Below are 15,505 nucleotides of genomic sequence, written 5' to 3' on the forward strand. Positions count from 1 at the left end.
GGGAGTCAAGTCCTTCAACAAAGCTCTGTGCATTTTTGGAATTATTGTTGAACGATTATGCCTCTAAAATCATCAGACTAGGAATCAGAAATACCAAGTTAATATTGAAATATTCTTAAATTGAAATAAATTTCAATGCACAGTTGCTACTTCCAGAAGTCAACACACATATCCTGCTTTAAGGAAGATTTTTGATTAATGTAGAGGAGCATGAAGAGAGGGAGAAATCAAAAAGCAACATAAAGTCACAGATCCTGAGGCACAGTGGCACCTTTCTAAAGAAACACGAATGCACATCTACACTTTCAGTGCACTCAGCAGACACTCAAGGTCTCTCTAGCTTTCACTTAGAAAAGGTGAATGTTCCACTAGGGCAAGTGTTCTTGGGGAGAAAAAATTCAACACAGAAAAAGCAATCAAAGTGAAATATGGCTGTGATGCCCTGGTTTAGAATAGAGGAATCAGCACACACTGAAAGTAACAGCCTGCCAAGATTAAGGGGAAAAAAAAAAAAACAACATGAAAAATCTCAAGGGAAAAACCATCACCATTTTAAGATGTAGTGCATAGAAAAAAAAGAATTATTCTTACTTTACATTTATTACATCTACTTTGTATACCATTACAGAGGACACCAAGTTAGGGCTTCTTGCAAATAAAAGAAATCTGAATCATGGGGTATTTCCATGATAACCAATTAATTTCAAAGCAGAGTTTATAGTGTTAACACAAGAACTTATCAGAGTTCCAAAACCATAGATTGAGGAAAATTTGTCTGTATTAAAAACTTCAAAGATCATGAAGATTACTCAGTAAAGATTTAACAAGAAACCATCCAGTCTTCCAAGGATAACACTTCTACTTTACATCTTTAAGTCTAATCATAGCACAGAATTTTATTCTGGGTATAAGGAGAAGGAATATTACTATAATTTTTATCTCCCAAAGAAATTGTGGGTTATTTTCATTTCAGGATCTCAAGCTCACTAAACAGGGTAATTAGTTAGAGTAGTTGTCTGAAGTGGAAAGGCACATCACTAACAATGCAACCACACTGAATAGTTTTACAACTCACTTTTGAATGACACATGCCCTCTCTATGAATAGAATGTCAAATCAACAGCCCCTGTTAGTGTCTAGACATAATTGTCTCTGAACTGAATAAATCAGCGTTAACTGCAATACCAAAATGGTCCCAAGTAAAATAATGGAACTGTCTCTTGCACCGTACTTCTGCATATTCTGTAGAAATTACACAATACAATAGGTGGAGAAAGATTTATGAGGTTAACGTTTTGCATATTCCTGCAATCAGCCCAACTGTCAACTCTATTCACTGTGACCTGAGCCTCTATAAAATGTGCTTGCAAATAAACATAACCAGAACATCTGGGGAATGCATGCATTCTGAAAATAAACTATATTTGATGAAAGACTTGAAAACTTACAAATAGGCCATCGGTTTGGCCATCGGTTTTCTGAACATAAAAATATTTTAAAATATTATATATTTCAATTGTAATAGCCATGTGAAAAATATTATATATATTAAAAAACAGTATTGATTTATGTACTTATTCTGAAGCCTCCTAGAGGAAAAGTCAAACACATCTACACTGATCTCATATAATTTTGATTTTTATACAAACCTTGCATAGACAAAAGAAAAAAGTGTACATGTGTACATTTATGAGCACATAAAAAATACAGAAATTTCAAAACTATTTACAAAATAACTAAAAATTAGCCCCAGAGTTCTTCATGTTGGCACATTCAGATTTTAGAATGTTGTGCACAAGTTCACAATGTAACATCTAAACTGTCTAACAGAGCAGCTTGCATACATAATCTGAAGGCCACATGATGATACCAAAAAGAGGTATGAATGGAATCCAGTGGTACCTTCCATGAAAGCAGTCACATTTATAGATTTGCTAATTGGAAATATGAAGTAAGTCATAGCAGGATCCTACCACATGCGGGAGTATTCAATGTCAATAACAAATGCTCCATTCTCACCCTTCACTGGAACCACAAGGTCTTTTACTATCCTATACCTATCCCCAGAAAAAGAATCACAAAATCATTTAGTTTGGAAGACACCCTTGAGATCATCCATTCCCACCACTAACACCACACTGCCAAGTCCTCCACTGAACCACATCCTGAAGTGGTACATCCAGGTTTCTTTCAAACATCTTCAGGGATGGTCACTCCACCACTTCCCTTGCAGCCTGTTCCTATGCCTGAACACACTTTCAGTGAAGAAATTTTTCCCAATATTGAGTCTAAACCTCCTCGGGTGCAACTTGAGGCCATTTTGCTTGTCCTATTACTTGTTACTTGGCAGAAAAGACAATCCCCACCTCTCTACAATCTCCTCTCACATGGTTGTAGAGAGCAACAAGGCCCACCCTGAGCCTCCTTTTCTCCAAGCTGAACAACCCCTGTTCCCTCAGCCACCCTTCATAACAGTTGTGCTCCAGACCCTTGATCAGCTTTATTGCCCTTCTCTGAACATGTTCCAGCACCTCAAAACTTGCACAAAATATATAAGGTGATATATAAGGTAAGTATGAAAATATATATGCTCATATATCACCCACAAACATACAATCAACACAGTGCTGTACTCACTCTTCATGAGAAACAAATACAAGCTTCCTGAGTATCCTCTTAAGCTTTTAATGACAAAAAGACCCAAGGAATATATTTGGCAGTTGAAAACAAAAGTCTCACCTGTTTCTCAGTACTCCAGTTACCTCATGAAACAAAGTCACATCACTGCATCAGTTTCTAACACAAAGTGACTAACAATGAATCTGAAGGTACAATAGCTTTGATAAGATCTATCATTACAGCAATCCAGGGTTCCCCCAACCAGTATCAGAACCTAGGTTATATCATGCACTTAAAAATATGCTCAGGATGCTCGGAAAGTTTGGTCTCCTACCTGACCACGACTACAAGTTTTAACAAGTATGTGTTTTAACGTCTTTTCCCCGTACCTCATTGTTCTTTAGTTTTATAGCCCACAAACTATAGATAGACTCACTGTAAGTTTCACTGCAGTGCTAAAGGGAAAAAAAAAAGAAAGAGAAAGCACATTAGAAGCATGGTGTAGTGTGCACATTGTTTTTGCTATTTTACATATATATTGCTATTTTCAAAATACCAGGTGTATGCTCTTACTGTGACAGAAGAGCCACACCTCACACAGAAAAAAATACTACAATGACCCAGAAGCCACCTCTGTCTCCAATGAAGTTGCACTGAAGAAGGCCAGCCACCACAAAGTTCTTCCTGCATGCTAGAGAAAACATCTACTAAAAATCCATGGTGGGATAGTCAGAAACATCTACATTTAAAAAAAGTCTGCAGATTAAGTAAAAGGGACTGCATTCATCACATCAACCAAAGGCTTTAGCATGGTATTTAAGCAGAATATTTAAAAACATGTACTGAACTGATACTGAAAACTGCTGGAAATTAAAGTACTAAGTCTCTAATGCTGTCCTTAGAAATCAGCAAACTATGAACTGAGTGACCAAAAAAGCATCACATGAAACCCCTGGAGTCAGTCTTAAAATTAAAAAAAAAATAATAAAAATTCCATGTTGGGGGGTTAAAAGGCACTTTACTAAGTTCAAAACTGCTAGAAATTTATGTGGCAGCTCCCTCTTCTGGATCACCAAACCCAGACAATTGAGCTGAGATGTAGAATCTGACTAGTAAATAACACCTTTTCACTGTTGGTGGTTTTTGTCATGTACCATTAGGCAATCACACAAAGACTCATAAGCTATTAATAAACCCTAAAAAGCTAAAATAAACCCATTAATTGGAATGAACTTACATTCAAGTAGCATACTATGAGGGAAAGGTAGTTGAAAGTACCTGAATAGTTTGAAATACTTTTGGAATTTTCTCATCAGACAATAAAAGCATGCAAGAAAAAAACTATATTGACTTCTGCTTTTAATCTGTCAGCATTTTACTAAAAAAATGCTAAAAAAAGGAAAGAACTGATCAATGAAAATATTACAATTCAACCTGTGCAGTCTGCAGTATGACTTCCGAATCCATATTCACAGAAGTTAAGCTTCTGGGTTGAAATAGAAGAATCTGAACTTGAAATTTCTTTCAGCTTTGACAGGTTCATAAATAAAAAAATCCTTGCACGGTAGGGAAAAATTCTGTCTGCATAAACTCTTCAGACACTCTGCAAGACAGCTTGGGCAATTTCTGCACACATTTCTAAACTGGAATTGGAAAAATCAGAAAATTGCTACTCTCTGTCCATATATAAAATTCATCTCCATAAAGGAACCCTGGCTTTCTGACTTGACCTATAATTGAAGAGGAGGCTTTCTGAAGACTTGGTGATTTTTCTGTATCTCAGCTGGAACCACAGGCAATTCTATACTCTCTAAATTGTCCATCACTATTCAAGCTGAATGACAATGTTTGACTTAAATATAAAAATTACTCTAAATGGCAAATTTACAGCCCAAAGGAAATCACTGTCTGCTTCATCAGTGTAACTATTTTTTAACAAAACTATTACCTGAATTAAATTATTAAATTTTTAATGAAGAAGAGGGTACAAAAAAGATGCCCCTGATAAATTATGGACCAGATAACTTGAAAACATGATTTCTGACTTGCTAATAATTGCATAATCAGTCCCACAACAGTGTGACTTCATCTTTTATGAGATATATATATATATATATACACATATATATATATATATATATATATGTGTATATACTCATGGCAAACTCTAATACCATGAAATACTGAAATACCAAGGAAATTTTGATCATTCAAGCATGGATAAAAAAAATTGCCATGAGATATTTGGATGGAACTGAAGGGATCATATAAAATGGAAAGCCTTATGGACCTAGAAAGAGTGAGAGAGAGGGAAAAGAGCTAAGATTTGCTATGCAGGCACCTGCTGCAAACAGCAGACTTTCAGTGACACAGAGGAGAGACATCTTTGTCAAACTGTACAGCAGTCAGTGGACTGAGACCACCCACAATTCCCTTTGTGGAGGGAAGAGCTACAGCGAACAAAGGAAAAGTAAAACCAAGAGAAACTAGAAAATCCAACCGAGTATGTAAAGGGGCAGACTGGAAAGCAATGCCCCACTAGACCTGCTGTTTACAAGCAGAGAAGAGTTGGTCAGAGGTTTGGTGGTCAGAGGCCATCTTGAGTACAGTGACCATGAAATGATAAAAAGGTTTTGATTCTTGGTGAAATAAGGAAGATGATCAACAAAACCTCTTGCCAGCAGGACCAGAGTAGTGACTGACCCCCCTGCACTCAGATTGTATCCCTGTACTGGTGAGGTCAGACCTGGAGTTCTGTCTCCCATTCTGGGCCCCTCACTGCAAGAAAGACACTGAGGTGCTGAAGTGAGTCAAGAGAAGGGCAGCAGAGCTGGGGAAGCATCTGGAGAGCGAATCTCAGGAGGAGTGGCTGAGGAAGCTGAGTGTGTTTAGTCTGGAGAAAAGGAAGCTCAGGAGGGACCTTACCGCTCTCTAAAACTACCTGAAAGGAGGTTGTAGCCAGGTGGGGTCAGTCTCTTCCTCTAGGTAACAAGTGACAGGACAAGAGGAAATGCCCTCAAGACACATCAGGGGACGTCCAGACTAGACATCAAGAAGAATTTCTTCACTGAAAGAGTAGTTAATCATTGGTATGGGTTGCTCAGAGGAGTGGTGGCATCACCATCACTGCCAGTATTCAAGAAAGGACTGGATGTGGAATTTAGTGCTATGGTTTAGCTAACACTGTTATGTTTGGTCAAACATTGTATTCAATAATCATAGAGGTAGTTTTTAACCTAAATGAGTCTGCGACTCTGTGACTAGAAAGCAGAAAGAAAACTGGCTGAAGACCACATTCTGGAAATTGACATGATGGAGGCTGCAGCTTATGGCATTTAAGATCCAGAGAATTAAAGAATTACAGAATGTTAGAGGAGTGTGTGAAGTCCTTGAAAAAGGAAAATCTGAAAACCTGGCAAAAAAAAAAAAGTCTACTCTGTTTCTCAAGCTTAATCTAAACAGCAATACCACTTTTCAGGTTACTGAAAAGGAGCTAAAGTCTTTGGTAAGACATTTGCAAAATAAAATAATTAACAAATATTTGTTTTATGGTCAAATGGCATTTAATGACTATTATGAGAAAACACACTCTAGCACTCATATTAAGTTCCAGTGGAAACACTATGTTGGCAAGGATTTTATGAATCATTGTAATTAAAATCAACTTAATGTACTTTAAAAATTAATTTATTACATAAATTCAAAACAGCTCTTAATCAAAACACCAAAAAAGGAAACAAAGAAATAAAAAATGTAAATAAGTCACTCACCTTTTCCTTTTCATAGTAAGTACACATACTTTCCAGTATTTTATTATCAGTCTTTTTTATAATAATCTACAGAAATATCTGAATTAATGATTTTTACAAAACCCATGCCATGTATAAACCACACGTAAAAATATCACAAATGAACAACTGTAGAAAAGTATCAGTAGAATTATAGATATCATAAATACAATTTCAATATATCCTAACCCTTCCTCTTTGCCTATCATGTTGAAATTTCATATTGAAACTTAATCTCAGATTGTGCAGCAACAACTAGTAAATACCCACATTTTCTTTTAATGAGTCATTTACTGGGTCTGGTCTTACACAACCACATTCAATGCTATAATGGGAGTAAATTATGATGATACCACTTCAAACAGAAGCCCTTTTCCTGTGCTGCAGCAGCTATCTGACATCAGTGATAGTTAGCCAATCAAATACCGATATAAGTCAGTGCAAAATAAAGGATAGATGAAATCCAGGGACGTGCTAAATGTATAAACAGGGATGTGTCAGGTAGGACTGGAATAACTGTATTATGCACATACATGACATCAGAGAGGGCACCAGGGTACACACAAGCCCTGTGACATACCTTAGAGCACAGAATGCAAGCTGGCAGCATCCTAAGCTGTTTAAGACTGGATGTGGCATTTAGTGTCATGTTCTGTGTGACATGGGGGTGTTTAGGCATATGTTGGACTCAATTCCAGAGGTCTTTTCCAACCTAATTGATACCGTGATTCTGTAAATGTGCACTGAGCTGAGGCAAGGGGAGTATCAACCCCTTCCAAGCATTTTGATTTTCTTTGAATAAAAACGGAATTGTGGTCTGCAGAAAAATCATAGTTCAGCTCACTACATCCCACCATCATCAGTCATAGCCAGCATGGCTTCATGAGTGGAAAGTTCTGCTTATCAAACTTGATTTCCTTTTATGCCAAAGTAACCCACTTAGTTGATCAAGGGAAGCCAGATGATGTCATCTTTTTGGATTTCAGTAAAGCTTTCAGTACTGTCTCTCACAGGATCCTTTTGGACAAAATGTCCAGCACACAGCTGGATAAACACATCATGGGATGGCTGAGCACCTGGCTCATGGGCGGAGCACAAAGGTTATAGTGAACGGGGGGACATCAGACTGGGGACCTGTCACTAGTGGGGTTCCACAGGGCTCGATGCTCGGCCTTGTGCTCTTCAACATCTCCATAAATGACTTGGACATGGGACTGGAAGGGACAGAGAGCAAGTCTGCAGATGATAAAAAACTGGGAAGAGCTGTTGACTCTGTCAAAGGACTCAACAAATGAGAGGGCTAGGCTACCACCAGCCATAAGAAGGGAACATGGGAAAGTGCCAGATTCTGCACCTGGGATGGGGCAACCCTGAATGTATGGACAGACTGAGACACTGGAGAGCAGTACCAGGGAAAAGGACCTGGGGGTCCTAGTCAACAGAAAGCTGGATAGGAATCAGCAGCCAGGAGGGCCAGCCCTGTCCTGGGGGGCATCAGGCACAGCATGGCCAGCCAGGCAAGGGAGGGGATTGTCCAGCTCTACTCTGCACTGGGGAGGCCTCACCTGGAGTGCTGAAGGCAATTTGAGGCACTACAATATAAGATGTAAAGCTATTAGAAAGCATCCAAAGAAGTGAGGATGGTGAAGGGGAGGGGAAGCTGTGTGAGGAGCCACTGAGGTCACTTGGTCTGTTCAGCCTGAAAAAGAAAAAGAGACTGAGGGGAGCCTCACTACAGTTACAATTTCCTCATGAGGGGAAGATGAGGGTCAGGCACTGATCTCTTCTCTGTGGTAACAGTGACAGGAACCCAGGGAATGGCCTGAAGTGGTGTCAGGGGAGGTTTAGGTTGGATATCAGAAAAAGGTTCATCATTCAGAGGGTCATTGGGCAGTGGAAGAGGATCACAGGGAAGGGGTCACAGCACCAGCCTGACAGAGCTCAAGAAGAGTTTGGACAACACCCTTGAGCACACCGTGTGACTCTTGGGGATGTTGCTGTGCAGGGCCAGCAGCTGGACTTAGTGAACCTTGTGGGTCTCTTCCTTCTCACTTAACATGTTCTGTGATTCTGTGATCTCCTAACTGGACAACTGGAAGCCCAGTTCTGTAAAGCACACCATCCAGATAAGATGGAAGTACAACATCCATTCACAGTTATGATCCTCTGAAAGAAATCTTGGCAAACTGTGAAGTCCTAGGAAAAGGACAGCTACTGTGCCTTTTTGTAAAAGACTAAGGAAAAATCACTTATTTGGTTCTGCCACAAAAGGACTGGGACATGAAAGCATCTACAGATGAGACTTCCTATTTAATTAGACCTTGCTAATGATCACATGGCTCACAAGAACATTACCTTAGTTGTAAGCTTGTGCAATTACATTGCTTTCTGTGGAACTGGTGAAATAATGGAAAAGACAGTATTGAACCAAATCCAGACTCAATGTCTTTGATTGAAAACTGCAGTAAACAAAAAGCTATTGGAGGTAAACCTGACAGTGATTAAATTAATATTAATCAGTTCATAAGTCTTCTAGTTCCTTAAAATGGTACATTGTTCAATTGTACTTTCACAACAAAACAGTAGATTACCCATCTTCTCAGTAAATCTCACTTCAAATTACTCATAAATGAAAGAGAATGTTAGAGCAGCATAAGGTAAGTAATAGGAAAGTTCACATTGCAATTCACAAGGCTAACAGATGCTAACAGAGCTTTCAACCACTGAAGAGCATAAAATTACAAAATAGATGAAAAGAAAATTTACACTGTAAACCAATCTCAAGTCTTTGATAAGGTAACTTGAAGAGTGAAAACTAAAAATACAGTGTTTGACAGAAACTTATCATTAAACATATAATAATTCATATCTAGAATAACATAATGCCAGCTTAGAATTCACAGTCTAAAATATTTCAAACATGCTTTAATTTACACAAGTTTGCAAGAAGTTAATGTGATTTGGAACTTAAAGCAAAGGCTCCAGATTAAGCAATCCTATTTAAGTCCAGTAGATCATTGCACGCAGAGCAGACTATTTGACTTTTCAGAAGTCCCATGTTGCTATCTGCTTAATAGTTGACATTCAGCTTCCAAAAAAAATCACATCCTTAACTTCTATATTTCATTCTTGAAGCCTGTAAATGGATACACTAACACTGTTTTTCATACAGCTTTTGTAAGGCTGCACTCACTGTGAGCAAAGTGCTTTGAGATCTTTAGTATGAATAAAATATATTTTGCACTTAGGCGTTAATTATAGAAGTAGCAATATTTGAAACAGGATTTTGTTTCAAGGCAGTAAGACTAAATCAAACATGATTATCTTGGCTTTGATTGTGATATTTCACTTACTATGCTCTATTTTCCTTGCATTTGAGATATGCAATTTTGCTTTTCTATTATGTAAATGAATGTTTTTCATCTAACACATCTATTTTTGGAAAAAGAATAATTCTTTTTCCTAAGCGAAGACAGAAATGTTGCAGAACACAATTCTGAAGTCTGACAGAGTACCACAAAGTCAATGCAAGCATTCAGTAGTAAAAGCAGCAAGAGATGCCCAGAAGACTAACTGAACTTATAACATTAATATGCAAATGTTTATATACACAGATATCTATCCAGCTATATAAATCGCACTATAATATTTAATATAGACAAACTAGCCCTTTTTTCCATCAGTGATCCTAACCAATGCAGCCGCAATTACTAGTCATGGCCTTTCTGACAAGTAAAAAGAACTGGCATAAAGAGAGGAAAGAAAGTCAGTGATGGGAGTCATAGGAACAATCCATTTTAAACTAAAGATTCTGTCTAGCTCTGTGTAATTTATTTTACAGGCATAATTCAAGAAAGGAAAAGGTTTGGACTTTATCCAAAAACACTGTCAAGCACAAGAGGTCAAGTCACCTGCCACCATGGACTTTTCTTTGAACTATTTTTCACTTCTGCAAAGTGTGCTGATTATATTGCTGTATGTGTTCCTAGATATAAGTGGCATCAACAGCCAGCATGTACTCTGTAAAATATGTCATATTTATAGAAAATACTATTAACATAAACAGGGTTTACTACCTGCAGATGACTTTGATTCTACAGTTTGTGTGATCAAATTACATTGCTTCAGCTTGTTTCCTGGTCTCTGAATTTCACACATTTCCATGCTGAGTAAAGAGAAAACATGTAAGATTCCTATTTAAGTTGTGGAATAAAATTGGGAATCCAAAGATTGGCAGCATTAAAGAGAACTGAAGTCAGGGTTAGCAAAGTAATTTAAAAAAACATGCCCTGTGAAAATAGATGACCCAATAAATCAAAGGAATAAAAAACCTGTTGAGAAAAAAACATTATCATCTCAAAGCAGTGCTGAAACACTGGTATTTACCCAGACAAATGAGGTTAAGAAGCATATTCTACTCATTCAAGTCCTTAAATGAAAGTAAATGCCAACCTAAAGCTCATTTTCAGCATTCTGTGATGCCTAAGAAATGCTGTCACTCACTCATTACACTCCCTCACACGGATATAATTTCCACCCCCATCTATCGTCATCACATCTGGTTTGGTAAGCAGTTTCACAAAAAAAAAAATCACGTAGGCAAAAAAATCACATCTTTTGATAAATGCTTTAATATGCAATTGTGTGTAATTACACACACTATTAAGTACACCTTGAAATATAAACCACCATGGAATAATTGGAAAGAAAAACTTAGTCCAAAGCCTTGATCAAGCTATAGCTTATTATTAGTACACAGGGATTTAAATCATTTCTCCAAACAGCAAAAAAACAAGACACAACACAAAACTTTAAATCCCAAAGGATCACAGATAATAGCTGGCGAAACACCAAGCAGGTAATCTTTCTGCCTGCCCCAAGGCAAGATCTGTAGCTTTATCTCTTCAATGAAATGTTTGTGAAACAAATCTTAAGTATCTCAAATGAGTGGGGTTTCATTATCTACCTAATTCCTATATTCCATGCTCCCCTGTTGAAAAGCTGTCCTTATTGTTGAATCTGAACCCATTCTATTATAGTATGCCACCTTCCTCAGTACTGAAAAGTTTTTCAGACTAACTCAACTTCGGATGCATTTTAAACCTTTACAAAGAGTAAATACACTCTTCTTAGAAATACATAACCCCAGCAGACCAAAACCACTGAAATAAGGTCTTAGTTCAAATTAACTCATTGACAAGAGATACCAGAATATGCTCATAGGCACTGCACACTACACATCTGGCATCCTGGAAAACACAGGCTCACACCTAAGTTTAAACATCCTGCATGTTCAAAACCATACACAATTTGAATACAACGTAGAGACTTTCCTGCTCTGACAGCCAAAAGATTGCTCTTCTTCTGATCACAGAACATAAATAAATAAAATTTTGCAGGTGACTTCTTTCTTCAAAGTTAAGGAATGAAAAAAGGCCAGGAAACTTTCCAGACCACCTTGCACCAGCACCCCCTGATGCCAAGGCCAAAAGGACTCGTGCCACCTAAGCTGCTACATGCAAAACAAACTTTTCCCCCCAGAAAAGGCCAAAAGGCCAAAACAAAACCACACAAGCCACTTGCACAAGTGGCTGGAACATACAGCCACCAGCACATATCCCTTTGCCAGCCCACCTTCACACCTGCCTTGGGCACACGCTGGGGCGGCTGCCACGGCCTCTCTCCCACCAGCGAGCCCCGTTCCTCCACACGCTCCCGGGCCGGGACAGCGGGAGAGGGGCCGCGCCCCCTCAGCATCCATGCACTCACCTTCAGACACCTCGAACTCGGCTGCTCCATTCAGCTGGTAGAGGCACCAGTCAGCCGCGCTCTCGCCTGGGGGGCCGCCGGCTGGGCAGGAGGAAAGGCACAGTCAGTCGGGCACGGGGCCAGGGGCACAGGGAAGGGACAAGGCAAGTGGCGGCGGCGGGGAGAAGCAGAGAATGGGGAGGAGAGATGGAGGGGGCTGAGAAAGGAACGGAGGGATGAGAGGGGACAGCGAGTGCCGGGGGAAGGAGCGCGTTTCCAGATACCCTGTTTGTGGGACATGGGTGTTGCCCTCCGGAACGCGCCCACTGCTCTGAACTGTTCTTTGCTTTGCTTCCAGCGCCCGTGGCTCGGGGCGCCTCCTCCTTCTCCCAGCGGAGCGAGTGCAGGCAGCCGCCGCTGCCTCGGGGTGCTCGGGGAGTCGGGGGAGGGAGGACGGGAAGGAGGGAAGGCTCCGCCCGGAGCTCCCGGCGGAGGCGGCGCAGCCTCGCCAGGACCCGCCGCGCCCGGCAGCGCCGGCCCCGCCAGGTGCGAGGGAGCCCCGGCTCCGCACAGTCCCCGGTGAGCCCGGCCACGGCGGCCTTGGCGGGATCCGCTGCCCCAGCCTGGCCTGGCCCCGGCTCAGAGAACCGTCCGTGCTGCCCGCCCCATTTCCCTGTGAGCTCCCCGTCAGGTGCCGCCCGTGCCTGTGGCGCGGGCAGCCTGGCGAGCATAGGCGCGCATCCCGGCTGCCCCTGGAGCCTGGACCCTTCCCTGGGGGGACACCGCACACCAGGCACCCATGCCAGTGGCACCCATGCCAGTGGCACCCGTGCCAGTGGCCCTAGTGCCGCTCCTGCCTCACCATGGCTGCGTTCACCCCACAACATTTGCCTCCGTTCCCTTACCGTCCCTTAGCCACTTGGGCTATCTTACTTATTAAGGGTACAAATGCCATCATGTAAACTGTCGGAGTATATATGCACTGCAAGGCTGGAGAGTGGTTTTCATCTGATCCACGAGCCCCTGTGGATACACAAACTGTCTTTACAGCATCCCTGAGGTCAATAAGAAAGCAAACCTGTTACCAAGTAAGCCTGAAGGGCTCTGTGCAGTGACCTTTGCCTTCAGTGGAAAATGGTTAGGGAAATGGCAAATTATAAAACACTGAAACAGTCAGCTAGAGCAAATATATGTTAATAAATGCCTTTATTCTTAGAGACTTTCCTGAAAACAGGAGGGAAATATAAAGGTACATTAATTGTTCTGTTCACCAGGTGACTTTTTTGATACCTAATTTAAGACAATTGTGACTGCTTAGCTTGTAGTTGGCAGCATCCTGCCTACGTCTTCTGTCTTATCAAGGTAACAGTGTCAGAGGCCCACGTATGGCACAGTTTGTGTCAAAAAGAGCAGCCACACTTTGTATAGGCAAATGAGAAAGCTTAAGAAAGAACAGAGGAAGACTATAATCAAGTCATACTATGAGATTAGGAACCAACAAGAGGATAAAGTATCAACGTAGGCAGCTGTCATGGCACAATTACACTGGCTCCTCCATCTATCTTTTTGCTATTTGTGAAACAGTATGTAAATGGCAGGGAGGAATTGCTTTCAGCATAAATTCCACCTGACATACCTGCATTCATCCCTTCTTGCAGCAAATAGAGACCCTCCTGATAGGATAGGGATAGGTCGCTTTAGGTGTGTAAAGTGCTGGCAGCGTGATTCACCTTTTACTAATAGAAGTATTCTGTTTAGATATTTACATTCTCCTCCACTGCATCCAAGACAGTTTGGCCTTTGTAAAAGAATAAAGAGGACAATTACAGTTTCTGAAGGAAATAGGTTTAACATGGGAGTAACATTCAGCAAATGTCCCCAGTTACTTTTAGAAACAAAGCAAAACACCAGTACTTAAGCTTTCCTGAGAACTCCACCTAAATTACAAATAATGTCTGCTGAGGTAAAAACACCAGTTTGTTTAGACAGTGTGTGTATATATATCCTCAAGCCATATGTTTCCTGGATGTGCACAAGCATTCTTGGAACTGAAAAGGTTTATGCTGATGATGGGGGCGAAGGGGAATATCATAGAGCTGTACTAAAGTAAAGTTTCATCCAGCTACTTATAGTGGTACTAATTTCCCCTAAAAGTTACCTTTAGATCTTGATTGCTCTTCATGTCAATGTATTATCAAAAATAAAACTTACCTTAGCATTCCAGTGTTAGCCTCTTCTTTTTGCAGAAAACTCTAAACCATATGAATCAGCAAACAAAGGCCCTGTTCTGGGAGAACCTATTCATATGAGATTTAAACTTTATGGAAAGTGACCATTTTATTGTGTTCACCTCATTATTATTGATTTACATATAGTATTTTTCATTCTGGACTTCAATCATTTACAAACTTTCTATGTTAAAAAAATCACTGAGTTTGGTATGTAAAGCAGCCCATTTTTTTTTCTTTCTAAAATGAGGAGATCAATTCAAATTGTGTTTATGTTGTGTGATCCTTTTTTAAGGTCTTGAATATTAAGATGGATTAATCTGCACTCTAGAGCCAGCTAGTACAGGATGAATTATTATTTTACTTTCTTGAAAATCTGCAGATGGACACTATTAAGCTATTTATGATTGTTTCCTTCAATCACAGAGGGATGACTGGCTTAACTAGGTTTAGGATCTAGTAATGCTAAATCCACACCAAAATTGAAGGTGGGAGCAGTTACCCTCCTTCATGTGATGTTTACTTTTGCATTGTTGGAAATGAGCGAGAACTTTGATATGGTATCTTGTGTAATTTCAGAATTGTAATGTTGTTAAAAACGTGTGATTTAGTCAAAGTAAAAATTAAGGAAGGTAGTTAATTTGTACTACAGTGTATGTATTTTAAAGAATCAAAGCTAAAAAATAGTTTAATCTGTTTTAGCTTTCAATATCACAATGCTTTAATAGGCAGAAACTGGTGCAACTGCCTACAAAAACTTCTGAGGAGACTGGACTATATTATACGACAATATTTTTCAGTTTGGGGTTGATTTTTTTCCTTTTTCACTAGGACTTTATGCAGAGAGAAGTGTTTACCTTTTCAGTTCTCAGCACAGAGTCCACCTGCTCCTAGCAGCGATAAAACAAGTAACAAAACCAGTTGCAATGGGATCAGAAGGTCAACCATATAAAATTTCATCCCTCTTCAATTTCACAACTTCAGAGATGCAGACAATAATCCGGAATGAACTAGTATACCACGAAATAAAGTACTCGCGCTCAATTCAAGGGAATTTCCTAAAAACAAAAAAAAAAAATATTTATAGGTGTCCAAGACGCAGAACTCAGCCTCTCCCTGAGC

The 15,505-nt window shown here is 39.9% G+C and overlaps 1 protein-coding gene across 1 annotated transcript in view; it reads right to left on the reverse strand.

Moving 5' to 3' along the window:
* PPP2R2C (protein phosphatase 2 regulatory subunit Bgamma) overlaps positions 1-12,544 on the reverse strand; it is a 192,746-nt gene extending 180,202 nt beyond the window's left edge. The window contains exons 1-2 of the mRNA XM_058839025.1: positions 12,440-12,544; positions 12,177-12,257 (exon numbers count right to left, since the gene is read on the reverse strand). The gene's annotated coding sequence lies outside the window, so the exon portion shown is untranslated. The remainder of the gene's footprint in view (positions 1-12,176; positions 12,258-12,439) is intronic.
* Between the last annotated feature and the right edge of the window lie 2,961 nt (positions 12,545-15,505).

The sequence above is a fragment of the Poecile atricapillus genome, chromosome 4 (assembly GCF_030490865.1).
Source record: "Poecile atricapillus isolate bPoeAtr1 chromosome 4, bPoeAtr1.hap1, whole genome shotgun sequence".
In the NCBI taxonomy this organism is placed as follows: Eukaryota; Metazoa; Chordata; class Aves; order Passeriformes; family Paridae; genus Poecile; species Poecile atricapillus.